The sequence below is a fragment of the Erinaceus europaeus genome, chromosome 11, assembly GCF_950295315.1.
Source record: "Erinaceus europaeus chromosome 11, mEriEur2.1, whole genome shotgun sequence".
Lineage (NCBI taxonomy): Eukaryota > Metazoa > Chordata > Mammalia > Eulipotyphla > Erinaceidae > Erinaceus > Erinaceus europaeus.
The window spans coordinates 9,025,488-9,045,820 of NC_080172.1; the positions used below are offsets into that span (position 1 = coordinate 9,025,488).

General features: G+C 37.9%; 1 protein-coding gene across 1 annotated transcript in view; it reads right to left on the minus strand.

The window, feature by feature from the left end:
- The window catches only part of HAPLN1 (hyaluronan and proteoglycan link protein 1), an 81,448-nt gene extending 73,307 nt beyond the window's left edge, over nt 1–8,141 (minus strand). The window contains exon 1 of the mRNA XM_007518831.2: nt 7,635–8,141. The gene's annotated coding sequence lies outside the window, so the exon portion shown is untranslated. The remainder of the gene's footprint in view (nt 1–7,634) is intronic.
- Nucleotides 8,142–20,333: the final 12,192 nt, after the last annotated feature.

Sequence of the window (20,333 nt, forward strand, 5' to 3'; positions counted from 1 at the left end):
CTGGGTCTGCAAATGGCACTTAACAGAAGACCTAGAGCCCCTTTAAGCCTCGTGCTCAGCAGTGTTCTGGGCAGAGACTGTGAGTATGTATAGGTCACCTACTGAATACCAGACAATTTGTAGCCCATTTATTGAACAATGCAAATCTTATTCCTCTAGCCTGCAAGGAAGAAGATGCTGACTCTGAAATGTGCTTTGCTGCTCCTGGCCATTTAAAATATGCTCAGAACCAGCAACAAACAAATAAACAAACAGAAAACTCACCTGGGAGCATTCTTGCTTTGCCATTCACATGAGTCTGGTTGGTTGCAGCTTTAGTCCTACTGCAGTGAGGAAAGCTTTGCTACTAGAGTATATTCCAGTCAATCTCTGTGTCTCTCTAATAAATAAATACTTTATTATTTTTTAAAGCTTTTAAAAATATTTTAGAAATTTATTATTATCATTTATTGGATAGAGACAGAGAAATTGAGAGGGGAGGGGGGATAGAGAGGCAGAGAGATAGACACCTACAGCCCTGCTTAACCACTCTGGAAGATTTCCCCTTGCAGGTGGGGACCCGGGGGCTTGAATCTGGGTACTTGTGCACTATGATGTGTGCACTTAACCAGGTGTGCCACTGTTTGTCCCCCCATCTTTATTTATTTATTGGATAGAGATGGCCAGAAATCGAGAGGGAAAGGAGAGACAGAGTGACACCTGCAACACTGCTTCACCCTAGCAAACCTTACCCCTACAGGTGGGGACCGGGGCTCGAACCCCAGTCCTTGTGCATTGTAACATATGCACTCAACCAGGTGCACCACCTCCCAGCCCCTAACTGTCTCTTTTTATGTGAAAAGATCAGTCCAGAGTGATGAAGTGACAAAAGTGATAAATAAACAAAGGCCAGTACATTTTTATAAGACTAGATTCGTATCTTATAGCATAACATTAGTATCTGAAAGCATAGTTGAAGGAGTTGTAGCAAACAAAACCAAAACTGTAAATATACCCGAAGCAATAAAACAAAATAATCATTATGCTGTCTAGTAATCATCAAATGGACAGAATTTAAACAGATGACTCTGATCACTGTTGCTTTCATAAAGAAAAAAATAAGTTCCCTGTCAAGTTAATGTTATATAAATTACAACCAGTATCTATACTGAAATTTCTCTTGAAACCATATTTTTAAAAGATATACGGAGCTGGGCAGTGGGCAGTGGGTTAAGCACACATGGCTGCAGAGCAAGGACCCGGCGTAAGGATCCTGGTTCAAGTCCCGGGCTCCTCAACTGCACGGGAGTCGCTTCACAGGCAGTGAAGCAGGTCTGCAGGTGTCTATCTTTCTCTCCCCCTCCCTGTCTTCCCCTCCTCTCTCGATTTCTCTCTGTCCTATCCAACAACGACAGCAATAACAACAACAATAACAACAATAACAACAACACAACAAAGGCAACAAGGGGGGATAAAATTTAAAAGATATTGGCTCGAATCTGTTTTCAGCTGGATAGTTGCTTTCCTTGCTTGTCCTATTTATGTTTCTTTTTCCTTTACCTCTTGACAAAAAGTAGTATCATATCCAAATATGTGTATTCTCACTGTTCTCTCCTTCTAGATCTGAATATTTAGGATGGCATAAAAAGGGGGCTGAGAGGAACTGAACTTAGGTCTGGTAAAGTGAATAGGAGAATTAGAATTATAGTCTCTGGAAGTCCTTAGGGGCAAGGCTGTGTAGACTCAACACCATCTCAAAAAGGTGCTGGGGGCAGGGTGTGGGCGTAAAGAATGGCTCCGTTTCAATTGCCCTCAAGTTTCAGGAAACAAGTCTTGTGGGAAGCCCTCTGGCTTCACGTAGGGAATGAGAAAAGCTGAGAAAATTGAAGACCAGGTAGGATAAGTGAGCTTAATTACACCTTTTGGCGTAAGGATGGGAAGGCCCCCAGATGTTTGAAATTCTTTTTTACAGAAAACAAACCATTTACTTTAAAGAGATAAAAGACTTGAAATGCAAATACATGAGTGAAACCCATTCACACTTATGTGTAATCAGTCAAGAAACCAATAAACTGCAGGAGCTCAGGTCCTCTGTGGTGGAGGCTGGGTGGGGCTGCAGGAGTCTTAATTACTGAGGTGGGGGATGGGGGGTAGGAATTTAGATAAACTCAAAGGAAGTAGGCCCAGGAGATTAGGAAGGCAAACTTCTCTTGCTTGGAATTTTTACTAGTGATTTACAATGTACTTCCATTTATTTGTCTCTCCACTAGTTTGAGAACTCCTTAAGCCAGTTTCTCTGAGGCAGCACCTAGCATGGTTTCTGGCACAAGTGGTAAGAGATAAACCATTTGAGCTCTGAATTTTATTTGCAAATTGGTAGAAATCAATTATATAAAGATACGTTTTCTTTTTTTCTTGTACATCCAAGCAGACAAATCTAATTAGAAGTTGGGGTTCAGGAGTATGGATGCTGTCCTTTTAGGCTCACCTGTGTCCATACAATCAAGAAAGAAAGCTTTGAACTACTTAGCTATGTGAGAGCAAAACAATGAATACATACTCAGAATTATCTTCCTCTGAAAATAATGAAGTTATTTCTGTTACTCAAAATGTACTTTGGGATCTTGAATTATTTTAGGTTCAATTTAATATTTTTGACTTCCTCAGTTCTTTCAAATAAATTTTCATCAGCTAGTGAAGGTTCAACAAATATTCAGTATATTTTTGTGGATGAAGTAAATGATATATATATATATATATATATATATATATATATATATATATATTCAAATGAAATCATTCCCCAAGTTCAAAATAAGAGAGTTGAAAAAAAATCACACTGGATAGGCATTGGGTCAAAAATGAAACTTTCTAAAAAGTCTGGGGAAAATCCATATTTACCATAAAAATAATTTGAATATTATTTGACTTCTTTTTTAAAAATAACTTCCTTTATTTTCTTTATTACTAGAATATAGTTATTGGAATTCAGCAACCAATCAGGTAAATCGTATTTTCTTCACTCTTCTTTTTATTTTTTTCATTTTATTTTTGGGAGAGGTGCAGAGAGAAAGAGAGAGAAACAGTAGAGCACTGCCCAGCTCTGGTTTATAGTGGTATGGAGGATTGAACCTGGGACATCGGAACCTCAGGCATGAGAGTCTCTTTGCATATCTACCCCCGCCCTAAATTGTATTTTCTTTGGATTAAGCTAGGTGGAATAGACTGGGAGATTGCCTTTCAGCAGTAAGACCTCTGAATCTTAGTAAGATTTGACACTTTTTTTTTTTCCTCCCTAGAACAAATGTATGATTTGTCCTAGCTTATTCTACTTCACAAGGATGTGGTCAGGGAGATAGTTTAGTCTGTGAAGAGGCAATTTGCATGCTTGAAGCACCAAAGACCCCAAATTCAATCCCCATTCCAGTGCCAAAGCTGGGGAATGCTCTGGTCAATTCTCTCTCTTCTTTCATTCTCTCTTTTCCATAATAAATAAACAAATCTTCTTCAAAAGTCCCAAGTATGCCTTCATGAAACTGTCAGAAGAATAGCTTGTTTCTTCTGTGAAATGACTTACGGGGCATAAGAGTTAATGAAGAAAATAATGCTTTTGTGGAGGTTAAAGAACAGCCCTGAATATTGAGAACAGCCGTTAACCCGAAACCAACTGTTCCTTGTTCCATGTAAATATTTCCACCTGTACCCACCCTGTGATAACTATAAAAAGGTGGGATGAGAAATGATCGGGGTCACAGACTCTCCCCTTGCGTGGAAGGGTGTCTGGCGGCCCAAGCTTAAGCTTGCTAATAAAGGCTCTTGCTATTGCATGTGATTCTGCTCTTCTTTGCTTGAGATCAGGACTCGAACTTCTGGGCATAACAGCTTATTTTACATAATTGTTGATGTGGATTCCAGTCCTCACTTCTGAGCAACTTAGGGCATCATGTTTGTAGTATTGATAACTGACTTAAGGAGCAGAAACTTACTTTAAGTCACACTGTTGACCACAAAAGTCCTTTAAAGAGGAAATGTCCATTTCACACTAGCAAGCCTAATTTAATTTGTTTACTACACCTCCAGAGCTCAGCAAGTAGCAACTTAATCATTTTTCCCTCCTGAGGCATTTTTCTTTCCCGGCTGAATTGCAGACGTTATCTCTATTCATCCTGATGTGTTGAATACTTTGCCATTTTAAGTCATATGCCTTGCAAAGAGTCAATTGGAGTCATGATTTACATATATCCCAGAGAATTTTTCAGATCTCTCAATGCAGTAGTCTATGGATTACTCTTTTATGCAATCCTGAAGCTTCATTTAAAAAAAAAAAGATTTTTCCTTATAATTGTTCTTGTTGAGAATTCTCCCCCCACCCATTGTATCAATTTAATGAAGCAAGGTTCTGGCTTCAAAACTGTGTATGAGTGACAGGTATAGATGAAGTTATTCTGCATGTGAATTACGGGTATTTGAACACAAAGTTTACAAAGAATGCTTACTTCTATCCTTTTATGTTTAATAGAATACACTCTAGAGAATATACAATGATCTGTATTATATTATTGTGTGAACATTTTAAGTTAGTAATTATTTGCTCATTTAAGCTCAGTATCAAAATGTTCGAGAAATAAATTTCCATTTGAGAAGCAGTGATTTCAATTTCCAACCCCTCCCCATTCTTTACTGAAATAAGTCATGACACCTTTGTAAAAAAAAAAAAAGAAAGAAAGAAAAGAAAAGAAAAAAGAAATAGAAAAAGAAAGAAAGAAAAAGAAAATTCAGGTCAGAGGCTGCCAGGTGGTGGCCCGAGCACAAGGACCCAGGTTCAAGCCCCTGCAAGGGGAAAGCTTCAGGAATGGTTTAGCAGGAGTGCAGGTGTCTCTTTGTCTCTTTCCCCTCTCTATGTCCATCTCCTCTCTCAATATCTCTCTGTATTTACCCAATAATAAAAAAATAAAAACAAATTCAGTATTGGAAGTGATTTATGGTTATCAAATGTATGCTCACGGAAACAAAAAGTTAATGGTCAATTAGCCAGCACAGAGCAAGCTGATATTTAAATGCAACCACTAGGAATTTAATGAAGTGGTAAGTGGTGCTGCATTTTAAAACTTAGATAAAAGTTACTTGTATTTTCTACGTACCCAACCTTTGGTATGAACTTACTGTTCAACTTCAACTGAGTGGAAGGAAGTCTTAGTTATTTTTTATTAAGAGGGTAAGAAGGATTTTTTTGACACATCCACTAGGTGGCAGACGGGGCCCATACTTCACACATTGAACCTCCACAGAGCCTCCTATTCATAGTATAAAGAGATGTATTATTAATTTATACCATCTCGTCCACTCTACACCTACTATTTGTTTAACCAGCTGTTTCCTCTAATCCTCTTTAGATGTTATTGATTAAAATCCTAAATGTATTCAGGTTTCCACCCCCTCTTCATTCACTACTCAACATTTCGTTACATCTTAATTACACGCTAAGTATATTTAAATCATATAGACTTAAGTACTGTGTTTACTAACAATGAATAACAATTGCTTGAAATTAACTAGAGATTCTAAAAGACTACAATATAAGTGTTGTCTTCAAGATGACATTTTATTTCATTTCATTGGAATCTTAATGGTAGAATATACTATCTTACAATATATAATAATCTGGAAAATGGAACATGCATGGAGCAAAAAGTAAAATGAAAAAAATGTTTTCTGGGAAAGGGAGTTATTTTCTCTTGTTTAACTTTACATAGTGTGGTCATCCCTAAAGATGCAAAAGGCTTTTTCAAGTACTCAAAAAATACTGATATCCCACATTCAAGATGCTGAAAAGTACTAATCTGCAGTAGGCCATCTACTTTATAAAGTATCTTTCTGCAGGCTCCAGATTCTATTTATTCTGGATGTGTTCCTTGCTCCCAGAGGGAGAAAAAGGAAGTGAAACCACCAGGGATATAATGAATTGGTTCTTCTCTGTGAAGGTCTCTTCATCCCTTCTAAATTACACTGTCAGTCATTTCTCTGAGAGACAGGGTCTTGCGGATTTTTAATGGCTCATTTATAAGAACACCTTTTTCTTGTTCCTCCTGGAAAACCCAGGCCCAGTATACATTTCTATTTGGAATACTGGTCTTTGGGTATGTTCTTCCTTAAAGCTAGTGGTCCCTTGATGTTGTTGATTTTATCTTGCTCATTTAATTAAATTCTCCATATCTCTCTTGTCTTTATAAATTGTTCACAAGTTTGTGAAGAAGTTACCAAAAAATTTAGTCATCCTCTTGGCTTAATCAATTCCAATAACAAATAGTTTCCAAAGTAACTAAATAGTAAAATGGAAATGTGCAAGAGACCTTTGCTATCCACTGCTTTACAGAATAGAAGGAAACCCTTTTTTATTTGTGAAAAGGAATAAAAATGAAGTTTAAAATGAATGTAAAAATAAAGAAGCATGACAGTAAAATGTATTCAATGATAAATATGATATATTTTAGTAGAACAATATTTTCATTTTATTTCATGGCAGTCATTGACATGTGCATAAAATTATGGCACAGTTAGTACATTAAGATGGCCAAATAGAAACAGTTACCAAAAAGTATATTTGTAATGAATAAATATTAAATTTCACTTAGAAATTAATTCACAGACTTTTAAAACCTGTTAGCTCTCAAGAAGCCTGCCAATATGTTTGATTTTCTGACATCACACTGGAACATGTACAGGGACACGTTCGCCTGAAAAAAAAAAGAACCCTCACAAATTATACTGGCCACTTTGTGTATCTTTCCAGTGACAAATTAAAAGAAAATAAATTATTTTCATACTAACAAGCCATCTTATTTTGAACACAACCGTCCTATTCAGAAAAAGAAAAGAACTTTCAAGTTTTTTTTTTTTTAAATCCAGCTTTGCTTAGAGGACTAAATCATCTAAATTCACAGGTAATCCATTTCAGAAACCTTTAAAAGTAGTTTTACCCTGTGTCCTCAAAATACATGTTATTAAGTAAAAATTTTGTCAGCATCATCTGGCATAGGAAACGCTATCATGATTTCATGATCTTAATTGTACCATAAATTGAAAAAGCCTGGATCAAGGAACATTGTATTCACGTAATTGAAATGCTTACGGTTAAGAACAACTATTTTTCACATAAACCTATACAGTCTCTGTATCAAAACTCATAAATCTGGGAAAGATATTCCCAATCCTCAGCCCTTTCTTCTGCCTATATTGTCCTTCTTCTTCTTTTTAAAAAACTTATATATTTTTAAATTCTCTCAGGTGCTATAAAATACCTGTTGAAATACAGACAGAAAAGTCACCTCTTAAAAGCCATGTACCTACCAGAGAACTGTATAGTAGCACCAGCTTAAGCCAGGATACTGGACCTAATCCCTGCTTCAGTTCTAGACTGAGTTTGTTTATTGTACTGTGCTATTTTAACCAAAACAGTATAGATCCTAAATAAATAAATAAATAAATAAATAAATAAATAAATAAATAAATAGTTGAGATGTCATGTTAAATTTTAGGGCAAGTGAAAGAAAATCTGTTTTTAATGTAGCGTGACTTGTATTGCCTTCTGAAATCTTAAAGGCATCTAGGTTTGAAGGAGAGAAGGAAAAAAAAAAAAAACTTTATGGAAAGTTTACCTTTTGTTGAAATCCAGAAGTTCAGCTGCTCAAGTCCTGCTGAAGTTGGAGCCTGGAGATGAAGTGAAGCTAGTGCTGTTTCCACCCACCTTAAGTGTGTGTGTGTGTGTGTGTGTGTGTGTGTGTGTGTGTGTGTGTGTGTGTGTGTGTTCAGAATGTCTCTTTGTGGTGCTGGATGGCAGAGATCCTGATCCTAGGAAGAAGGGGGCACTTCTCACCAAGAGCAGAAGAAAAGCAAAGCGTCACTAGGAAAGTTCTCCTCCCAGATCCCCTAATTACAGCCCAATGTGCACTTCACGAAAACTTCAGGGAGGAAGGGAGGGGCAGCTCTGTACCCAGACCTTGTGAAATAGCAGTCTCTTAGATGACTTTCCCTCTGCTCAGACACTGCAGAATCCAGCTCAAGGCTTCAGGGAAAGCCCGACTACAACCACAAACCCCAACCCACAACCACTGCTGAGTCTCTCCAGAGGGGCTGGGGAAGAGAAACAAATAATGCGGAGGGCAGAAGAAGGTAGACTCTCCAGGACAGTAAATTTTTGCTTTTTCTCACTTCTCTCTCTCTCTCTCTTTCTCTTTTCTACTGCCTCCATTTAAAGGCAAACAAAATCTAAAGGTAGCAGAGATCCTCACTTAACCACCAACCTCTCCCCAAAGTGGATCCCAAAGTAACTAGCTACAGGGGTCAAGCCTGGCTGTAGCTGACAAGGCTTCTTCAATGATCAATTGTCCTTTCACTTAAATTGTCAGAAGTCTATTTTCTAGTTTGTTGGACTCAGTATTGATATGGGAGGTTGGCTGAATCTCTATTAACAATTGCTATTGTATCCCCCTGAATGATAACAGCTCAAAGAACCTGGCTTTATTTATAGAGTGAGGAAAGGCAGGGTGGGGTTGGTTTAAGGATCCATACCCAAGATTAGAACCAGATGGGCACAGGGCAGACGGATGCACACTTGTACACGTACACACACACACACACACACACACACACACACACACACACACACACAGTAGGGAAGATGTTGGGAGACTCGGGGCAAACGCCTCCTGCACAAATAGACATGTATTTATAACTCCTGAGAGAGTATATAGGTCCATTGATTCCCGCCTTGAGTAACCAACAGTTTCGGAGAGGAAACGCTTCATATTTCAATAACAGAGCCACCTTTGATGGAGTTAGGAAGGGGGGAAAAATAGCACAGGAAGCAAAGGGCTGTTGAAGCAATCCAGAAGAGGGAGCAGAGCAGGGCTGTCCCAGGAAAGAGGACAAGCAAACAAGCCCAAGAGAAGCCCACACCCTGGAGGAGGCAACAAGCAGTCTGCCCTACTCAGAGCCTGGGATGAGCTGCGGGTCTGCAGCTGGGCTTGTCCTGGGAGCATCATCCGCTGCTCAGCTGGGGCGCTGGCATACTACTGGGCTTAGTGGGCATAGGAACTGGTGGCTTCAGACAGGTGATGAGCCAGGCAGGAGAACTGGAGAACAGACTTGCTAACTAGACTAGGGGGGGTCAATACCACTTGGACAGAGTGGGGGCAGGTGACTCCAAGGGCGGAGGAGTTAGGGAGGCAGAGCCAAAGATCGCGGGGGGCGGTGGGGTGGTCTTTGAGGCCTGGTTGTCATCTGAGCTGCTGGAGGCTGAGAGTGGCGCTATTGTCTTAGAGATGAGGGCTTTGTTTGTGGTGCTGTCTTTTGAGAGAGAGGGAAAGATACTCTGTATTCTAAGGAGCGCACGAATACACACACATACACACACACACACACACACCTCACTAATACACACACACAAAGCTCACGAATAACACACACACACACCTCACGAATACACACACACACAAAGCTCACGAATAACACACACACACACCTCACGAATACACACACACACAAAGCTCACGAATAACACACACAAACAAAGCTCACGAATAACACACACACACACAGCTCACGAATACACACACACACACACACACACACACACACACACACACACACACACACCAACAGCAACAAAACCTTCGTTTTCAACCTTTCCCCTGAGGTACTGTACCAGTTCCTACCCCCAGGCTAGCCCTTGTCATTCTGGAGTTTGGTAATTACCAGTAATAAAAACCTTTGGACAGATTTTATTCCAAAGAAACCAAATACCCATTAAGCCTCAGTACATGAAGACAGTTTCATTTGAAAATGAACTAATTAAAAAAAAATAAAAAGGACTCTTCTAATTAGCAATTCAACACCTTTCATCTAATTCCAAAATCTGGGCAAGACCCTTCTTTCTTTCCCTTTGTATTTTATTATATATATATTTTCCTCTTTCCACAGCAGGCTGCTAAAGCTTTTGCAACTTTATGTCATTAATTTAGAAGCTATTCAGACAGCTGTAATACTGTAAGTCCCACATTAACTGCCAATAAAAATAAGACACATCTCTGCTTTTCAACTGAAAAGAGTTTTTATGTAATTTCTTGTAAATGCTCAGGATAGTATGTATATTAAGAAGCATAAAGGAATTCACCTTAACAAATACACTACAGTTTTATAGTGAAGCTCTATAAATATGGTGAGGCTGGTGTTGTGTGGCTAGAAATTCATATAAAAATAGTTTAAATGCTGATTTATCCCCTTAGCTTTAAGACTTAATTTCGGGAAGTTGCTTAGAAATAAATCATATCAGTTGGCCCATGAATGGCACTGATTACGGTCTGTTTATACACTATTTCCTGAGCACTGAGAGGATTTAAGGCACTGTGTAAAAACGATCCGTCATGCAAAACCACCTGCTTTGTAATTTAATTGAACCACAGTGAATTACACTAGATTTTTTTTTTCAATTTCCCTGTATAATCCCAACCATTTGAGGTAGATTTACAGAAATAATGACAGTTGCTTAACTCCGCTCTTGACTTTTATCTTTTTTTTTTTTTCATGGGGACTGTGGTTAATGGCTTATAGTGTACTTGTTGATACATAGATAGGATTTCTTATCTCCTTGTGCATCATGCAACAGGACCTCAACATTCCAACCTCTCCCTCCTATTCCTCTTTCTCAGAGTCCTTTGGTTTGGTTCAATATACCACATTCAGACTAAGTTTTGCTTCATGATTTCCCTGTCTGCCCTTATTTCTTAAGTTTTACCTATATGTGAGATGACCCAGTATTTGTCCTTTTTAAAATTTATTTTACTTATTTCACTTAACATGATGTCTTCAAGTCCCCCCCAAGTTGAGGCAAAGAAGTTAACTTCATCATTTTAAACAGCTGAGTAATATATATATATATATAATAATTTCCTCAGCCACTCACCTGTCATTGGACAACTGTGTAGCTATGATCATAGGGTTGCAAAGTTGTCTTCTGATGGGTAGAGATGTAAATTGGTTTAACAGTTGACAAAAACAGTCTGGAGGTTTCTCATAGAACACTAGAAATGGACCTACCCTATGACACAGCAGTTTTTCTCCTGGAGATTTATCTAAAAAAATATAATAAAATAAAATAACTATCGTACTCTGTTCTTAATAATAAGACTTATCTTCCCAATCCTTCCTCATCTCAATCCTGTTCCCTCTTCCCAGCTGCTTGAATATTAGTTATTGTTAAAAGATTACTAGCATTTCTAATCAAAGTACTTTGTCCATAGGGTGTGGTTTAATTGTTAGCCAGGCTTAATTTAATTGGCATTATGTTCATCTCCATTTATTTGAGGGTTTATATGGTTTGTTAATTATTCAAACTTTACCTTGGAATTAATTTTAAGCATTTAAAAATAAACCTATATATTTATTTGCTTATGTATTATAAAGATGGATAAGCTGAGAGGAAAAGAGGTAGATAGAGAGAGAGAGAGACCTGCAACACTACTTCAACACTTGTGAAGCATCCCCACTATAGATGGGGATCAGGGACTTGAATCCAGATTCTTGACATGGTAACATATGCTCTCTACCAGGTGTGCCACCACTCTACGCATGTTTTTAAAAAGATATTTGTGTGTGTGTGTGTATGTTGACTAATGTTCAGCCAGTTAGCACTTCATAGAAAGATACACTGCTTTTATAGTCATTATAATTATTCATCTGAGCAAAGTCATTATAAAAAAAGCTTTGGTTGGAGTCAGGCGGTAGCGCAGCAGGTTAAGTGTACGTGGCGCAAAGTGCGAAGACTGGAATAAGGATCCCGGTTCGAGCCCCCGGCTCCCCACCTGCAGGGGGGTTGCTTCACAGGAGGTGAAGCAGGTCTGCAGGTGTCTTTCTCTCCCCCTCTCTGTCTTCTCCTCCTCTCTCCATTTCTCTCTGTCCTATCCAACAACAACAACATCAATAACTACAACAATTAAACAACAAGGACAACAAAAGGGAATAAATAAATAAATATAAAAAAATTTTAAAAGCTTTGGCATAAAATTAAAAAAGACAAACAAATGCATTGCTATTTTGCCAAGGAGAAAATTATAAAAATAAAAGTTAGAAAACACAAATATCTTTTTAAGGAAAATCATTTCAAAATATTATCTATCTGAATATTCTTTTTAATTATAAACACTAGTCATTCATGTGTAAACTCAGGTCAAGTATTGCATAGTAAGGAGTTTGTTTTAGAAAAGGGAGACCAGGCCTTTTTATATTTAAGAGAACCAAAATATTTCCTTAATAATAAATTTTAATAAGACATTTGCTTCAAATATATATCAGTTTTCACCTTATATTAGAAGACTAGTGCTAGTTATACAAAGCCTAAAAAGAATAATTGAAAATCAAGGTCAATTAAAAAAAAAGCAAACATAAAAACTTTTTTTTTTTTTTTACTTTTTTAACAGAAATATGTTTAATGGTAACTTGGAATGGCGCCATAAACTGTATCTTTGCATTCCATGGCTAATTATAAAACATTCTGAATGGTTAGTTTGAACCAGTTAAAATGAAATACATTCAGCTATCTTTAGCCTATCCAAAAAAGGCAGTTTCATCTGACTTAACCTAAAACAAACTTGAATATGTGCATAGTATAAGGATAGCAGGAGTATATTCAACATTAAAAAATATATTCATCTCAACGATTATGAGCCTTTGATGTGTAATAATTTCACAGGCAGAATGATATTCCTTCTGGCATATTATGCTTCCAGGGAAATATTTCTTTGCATTCAAGGAAGGTTATCTAAATCCATCGCTTCTTCGAACTCTGAACGAGGTCACTCAATTATCCACTGAATTCCAGAGAACGACTTCCCTGTGACTTAGTGTTTCCTGGAATTTTTGCCTCAGGCTAATATTATACCTGGTTGAACATCTGTTAGATGTTCAGAATGAAGGTGCATCTCTGAGTACTTTGAGGAACCAGGGGGGAGGAAAGCCTTTTGACCTTTCCTGTCCAAGAGTTCAGAACTTCATTAAAGTGTCCCTTGGGATTGCTGTATAGCCAGAAGAAAGACATCATTTGTAATTAAGTCCTTCCCACTGGCAAAATTCCTCCTGAACTCCATGATTAAAATACAAATTTGGTATTCTAAGTGGTCACAGAGCATTTGATAAAAGGCTATTTTGCTGTCAATGTAAAGGGGAGGTTAGAACTTTCCAAAGGCCCACTTTTGGTACTTTCACGATCAGAAAGTATCCTGCAGAGAGACTCTTCAAAGGGGCAAAGGGAATAATTAGGCAATAAAGTCTTCAAATGTAAAAGCAGAGTGACTCCAGAAGTTATGAGGTCATATTAATATCACACCAAGATTTTGCACGTTTTGTGGCAGGGTCCAGATTCATTTCTACATCCTTTTTCATATTGTCTTTGATTCTTTTAATCTTAGGATATTTCTCCCATCTTTGCAGTCTTAAGAGCACCTACTTACCCTTCTTATAATGCCCTTTAATTTTATTTTTGTATATGTAATTTTTAAAAAATGCTGTATTCTGTAAATTTTCAGAGGGGTGATGTTTTATTTTTGCCTCTTCAGGGTCTTGTACACAGTGTTCTACTAGAAGCTGATCAAAAAAGTTTATTGCACCATTAAAAATAATGAGATTCTTTACATTTGTGAGCTCACATTTTTTAAAAATGAGAAAAACTTGTAATTGAACAAGCTAGATGAAAGTGCTCTGTGTCTAATAGCCCATGGCTCAGATAATAAATCATGGAAAGTTGATTAATAATTTGTATCATTGTTATTGATTTCATTGAATTAAAAGAAACATAAAACATATTTTTCTTCCATGCTTGGCTGATGAGTGATTGTATAAACGGTAATTGACAAAGAAAATATTTTATGGTTTTAAGAATCTAGGTTGTGATTAGGGACAAAATAAGTTTATTGTCTCATAATTACTATATCCACCACTTGAATATTGATTTTTTTCCAGTTGCCTTTATGTAGCTATTAAATTTAGACCAGTTATAACTATCAGTAGATGTGGTCCTTATTGTGTTTTCTTCTTGTTCTTTCTTTCTTTCTTATGACCTTCAGAGAAAAGCATGTCAAGACTAATTGGGCCGGAGTGATTTATGTACAGACCTTCTTTGGGTAAAATGGGTGAGTTAACTAATGCATCAAGGTTGGCAGAGGCCAAGGCTAATCAGGAAAGTCTGAAGTGCAGTGCTTTGAATATTTGGAAGTTATAGAAAATAGTCTTGGCTTGTCAGAAAAACAGAGGTACTAGCAGGAATATATAGTGTGCTATAAGTTGATAATGAACAATTTCAAAAAAGGAGAGGAAAATGCCAGGTTGGGGGTACTGTTACGGGAAGAGGATATTGATACCAAGTACATTAAGAGTGTCTTTTAGGAAACTTTTATTGCGTGTATAGACATAATCTCACCTTATTATGTTTTGCTTAATTGTAATTCACAACTACTGCGATTTCCTTTTTACTGCGATTTTTTTTACTGGTGAAGTTCCTTCACCAGTAAAAAATAATTGGAATGCTGATTAGGATTTTTTTTTTCTTTTAAGCAATAAGGCAGTTTTAAGTTAATGAATATGCTTTATGTTTTCAAACTCAATACTGTGCACAATTAACAGGGTATGTAGCATGGCACAACTTTCTATGCACTGGGAAGCTAATACATCTGTGTGACTTACTTACTGCTTTATTTTTTTACTATTACAAATAACCTGGAGCCATGTCTCCAATATATTACACACACACACACACACACACACACACACACTACAACACCACTGTTTTTGACTGCTTCTTTCTTTTTCTTTTTCTTTCTTCCTTCTTCTTAATATTATTTTGTATTAAGGCACTTAGCCAGCTCATTTGTAGTTTATTTTACATTCTGAGGAAGTACGAGGAGTTAGAAAAAGCTCTTAAACAGTGTGTATGGAAATAGCCTTACATACATTTATCTTGAATACTTCCTTTCACAGACTAGTCCGGTCAATTGATTCTACTGTAAATAGGAAACTTGCATGCCTTCCTTTATCACAAGGTGTTCCAGCAAATGGCTAAATCAAGACAGGAAAAGTTGAACTTAAAGGAAGACTACATATGTAAACAAAGTAATGAAAAGAGAGGAAGTTTTTTTTTTTTCCTTTGTTTTTGCTTTTCCCATTTTGTTCCCATTTGCTCCTAACCTTACTTGCTGAATGCACACTTCTTTAATAATCGAAGTGTCAACTAGAAAATGCTTTCTAGTACAAGTGTCTGGTGGTAGCTATAGTTTGAACTTAAAAGCAAATAATTTTGGGGAAAGAAACATTTGCAAAATTGAGATGACTAAGAGCTCAAAAAAAAAGTAAAAGTAAAATATTTTTTAGGATCTGGTAATCTCTAGAAATTATTTCCCCTACTAATGTTCTGTACACTTTACATCATTCAGTTAAGCTAAAAGTTGCCTGACTCAAGTCTTTACATATAAGGGGCTTTAATCTACTTAATTAACATCAAGGGGTTTTCCTAAAGTTTCATGATTTAAGTCTATGAATTTTACCAATTATGCATTTTCTGCATGCTAGCGTATTTAGGATGTAGTAGTAAATTGCGTTTTTGTGTGTGTGTGTGTGTGTGTTCTAGTCTTTAACTAGGAATTAAAACTTTCTTCTCCTCTTTGTTCATTACCATATTTATTGTGGAACTTAGGACAATTCAGTTATTTAGCTAATATATATATGTGTGTGTGTATATATATATATATATTTTTTTTTTAGCGTATTATTTGTTCATGGTTAATTTACTCTTAAATCCTCTGATGCTGCCTCCCACCCCATATTAAGAACAGTGGCTTCCATGTACATGGAGGTAGAGAGAAAAGTTTGTGAAACTGAATCATATTCAAACCATAGAGAAAGTCTGTTAGTAGAAGAAATTGGAAAGTGATTCCTATATGTGTATTTGTGATTCATCTTTTGTAGAAAATGGCTCTATGTTCTGATAATAAACTGGTCTATACTTTTTTCCCCCCTTTGTTGTCATCTTTACCTCTTTGTTTCTAGCCCTGCAACATCTTCATTTTATCTTTCCCACTTGTTGGTAACAACCATGCCAAGATTATGTTGACTTTAGAGGTCTGAATTTTTTTCTCCCTTTTCATCTTTTTCATTTGAAATGCCCCTTTCTTATTTGAGTCCTATTTTTTTTTTATTCTCTGTTACATAGAGACAGAGAGGCAGAGAAAGAGAGGGAGAGAAAGAGGGGGGGGCAGGGACAACTAGAGAGAGAGAGAGAACAATACCAAAGCTTCATTCTGTGAAGTAGGGGGCACACTGTCCAAGTGAGTTATTTAGACAGTCCTTGAACACCATTCTTTTGCACTACCATTCTGGTTAACTCCACTAATTCTTGGCTAAACATGACAGGGGTCCATTTTTATATGGTCATATCGTATATTCTTTATTTCAAGTCTGACCCATAGCATTTCCTTCATCAAAATCTTATTGGACAAGGCTGAATGGAAACCCAACCTCTAAAAATCCAAAATGTATTTTTAGTTTTATGACCTAGTCTGTTAAATCTATCCTGCTTTACTCAGCTTGACTTGAGAGTGGCATTCTTTGATCTGAAGGAAGTTACATGGAGACAACAAAAACTAACTAACTTTGGGTCAATTTGAGTGATTATAGTTGTTTATCAGATTCTGACAACTCCAAAAATACTATATATTTTCTTTCTGTTTTTTATTTATTTTTCAACTGTGTTCATTTTATTGTGAGGTTAACGGTTTTGGGATGGTTGTTGACACTAGGTAGGTGCCTGATGACCACCCTCACCCCCCAATTAAGGACCTTTTCCACTGTCATACAACCTGGACTGCCAGGGTTTCCCACCCCTTTGAAGTCCCTCCTTCCCCAGAGACTTTTACAACAACAACAACAAGAAGGACATATCTTTATTATCTTTACTCTTTTATTTGAATCTTTATTTTATTTATTGTTGGATAGAAACAGATAGAAATTGAGAGGGGAGGAAGAGATAGAGAGGGAGAGAGACAGAGAGATGCCTGTAACCTCTCTTCTCAACTCGTGAAGCTAGGACTTGAATCAGGGTCCTTGTGCACTGTAATGTGAGCCCTTAACCAGGTGTACCACCACCTGGCCCCCAAATCTTTATTATATAAATTATTATGCACATTTTTAAAATAAGAGACAGTGAAAGAGACCACAGGACCAGTAGAAAGAGTTCAGAAATCCTTTCAACTGGGATATCTGTAAAAACAAACAAACAAAAAAGTCTGTGATTCCTCATTTATATCCTATTTAAGAAATACTCCAATTCTACAGCAATTTAGGTTTGCAACAAAATAGGTCGGTAGTTGTAGGTCTTCCCAAAATTCTCTTATTCTCACATTTGTGTAGACTCCCTGTACACCAAGACCCACCCAAGTGAGGTACGTTATCACTCAGAGTCCACAGTTGCAATAAGCTTTACTCCCTGCTTTTCAAAAGTCTGCATTAAAGTCACTTTGCTTTTATGAAAAGTCTACTTTTCTTTCTTTTTCTCTTCTTCTTCTTCTTCTTCTTCTTCTTCTTCTTCTTCTTCTTCTTCTTCTTCTTCTCTCTCTCTCTCTCTCTCTCTCTTTTTGGCTGTGTATGACCTTGTGCATGTATGACCTCAGTACTCTTGTTTTTTGTTTGTTATCATTGAGGTTTGGTGATTGCATGAGTTTCCCCAGCAGCTTATTATTGTTTTCTTAATTATAATAGAGACAAAGAGAAATAGGACAGGAGAGAGGGAAAGAGAGAGACATCAACAGTCTGCTTCATCATTTATAAAGCTTCGCTGCATTTGGTGACTAGGGGCTTGAACCAGGGTCCTCTCACATGGTATCTTGTGTGTGTGTTACCAGTTGCACCACCACCTCCTGGCCTCTTGTTGCTTCCCTTGAGTCTCCAGCCTGGACCATACACATGGCAATGCAGGCACCTATCAGATGAGCAAGGATGTTTGCACCCTACTAGCTGAGCTATCCCTGTTCCTCTTCCCTGTAACTATGAAGCATATCCAATGAGGATTTCTTCTTTTTCAAATAATAAGGCAACAAAGAAAATAATACTCAAATGTTGGCTTATGGCAGCCATTCTAGAGTTTCTCAACCATGGAGCGACCCACCCATGTTCTTTCCCTAGACCTACACTTATACATGTTATGCAGACATTACCTCATTTCTGTGTGCAATTTATCAGTATTATTTTGGATCTTACGTGTTATTTAGTATGATTTGGCAGGTTACATTTTACATCTTAGAATGAGAAATAGATTTTTTTCATAGAAATTTATGATAATTACTTGTCTCCCTCTCATGCCATTTTGGGGGCTAGTGACAAGATTTCAAAGAACATGGTTCTCTGTGTTTGTGCTTTGATTCCTTGGAACACTTTGCATATTACTCATGTTACTTCCCTAAGAGTTTGCTTCTGTTTCGTGCAGTCAAAGGTTGGTTGAATTGCATTAAGGATCCAGATTCTGCATAATAGAAAAACCTGTATGGACATGCATTTACAATTATATCATCATATAAGATATTTTCACTGCCTTAAAGTCTTCTGTAGTCTAACGATTCATTCCTCCCCCACCTAGCCCCTAGCAACCATTGAGCTTCCATTTTTAATGCTCCTAGATTATTTAAGAAGCTAAAGGCAAGTTTTTGTGAAACTCCATTCTGAATGAAAATTTATAGTTCTGGGAACTATCTAGAAGGAACACAAGAAGGCACAAAATTAGGACACTTTTAAAACATATGGTCTATTCAAGACTTGCCCTATCGTTGTCTAGTTTCTTTATAGAATGAGGCAAAAACTTTTTGTTCTTCATTGTTTAATTTACTTAGTCTTCTCCATCTCCTGACTGGGTAGGCTCACCCAGCCACACACTGATAGAGTTTGCTGCCATCAGGAAGGAGTCCAACTCTCACCTCACTGAGAGCTTGCACATTACACCTGAGGAGTCTGCGCTGGTGGGAGAGGATACCTAATCTGAAAGGATATTGTCTGCGTACATAGAGTATTTCACTTATCCTTCCACTATCTGTGACGTAAAATAGCATCCTTCTCCTGCTAACCCCTCCGTCTCCTCCAGTACAACCACCACAGCATGTAGTAAGTACTCAAAGTCCACTCTCACTTGCTGAATGTGGGGCAAGCTCAGATGCTTCAGGAAGAAGCTGGGCTGTCTGCTGGAGTCCCTGGAGCTCTGAGTGAGAATGTGGAGAGTGCCCTTAGGCTTCTCAGGGTCTGCAGATGGGGCTTAGAAATTCAGGAGCAGATGGGCCAGCAAAGGAGATAGAAGCCAGAAAGCCAGCTAGAGACACCATCTCCACAGAATTTTAGCTCTGGGACTCTACTTTCCCCCACTTTAACCTACTTTTCCTTCTAAACTGCTTCTTGACCTAAAACTGGTGATGGTAGAGCTATGGCCATCCTAAAGTGAAAGCCTAGAGATTGCAGAAGGGGTGAGGAAGATACTAGCATAATGACTAGGCAAAGTTGAATCTCCAAAGTGACAGGTTCAGTCTCTTCCACTACCACAAGCCAGAGCTAAACAGTACAAGAGAAAGTGAGAGCAAAACCTTCAGAGAGAGGACTAGAAACTGGTGCGACTCCACACCTCCGCCCCTCAGCGAGCTACTGTCTTCTTAAACCCAGTCCCCAAGCCCCTTAGCTTCTGGTCAAGGGTCAAGGTCAGGGTGTGTATGTCAGTGACTAGGTGGTGGGCATCCTAGAGGATAAGCCTCTTTTCAGGCTCCAATTCCTCCTGCACTTGTGACTGACTGCTTGAAGGCAGGAAGGATGCTGGCCAGAAATCCGAGAAGATGAGGTACAAGTCCATACACACATACACATACACACACCCGGTGAGCCGACCAGAGTCAGCTCCAGATGGTGAAGAGATTAATGCTTTCCTCCTGACTGTAGACCAATTCCATCATAACTGAGGAAAAGCCTCTTCATAACATCCTCCCTCGACCTCTGTCCCCTGGAAGAAGAACATGGAGTGTAAGGGATAATACTTTTTTGTCACTGTCATTTCATGTTTTTGGGGCACCACCTAGCACCAGTCTCTGTCTCTCTCTCTTTTTAAATTTCTTTATTGGGGAATTAGTCGTTTACAATTGACAGCAAAATACAATAGTGTAACATTTCCCAGTTTTTCACATAACAATTCAACCCTCACTAGGTCCTCCTCTGCCATCATGTTCCAGGACCTGAACCCCACCCCCCCACCTCAGAGTCTTTGACTTTGGTGTAATACACCAACTCCAGTC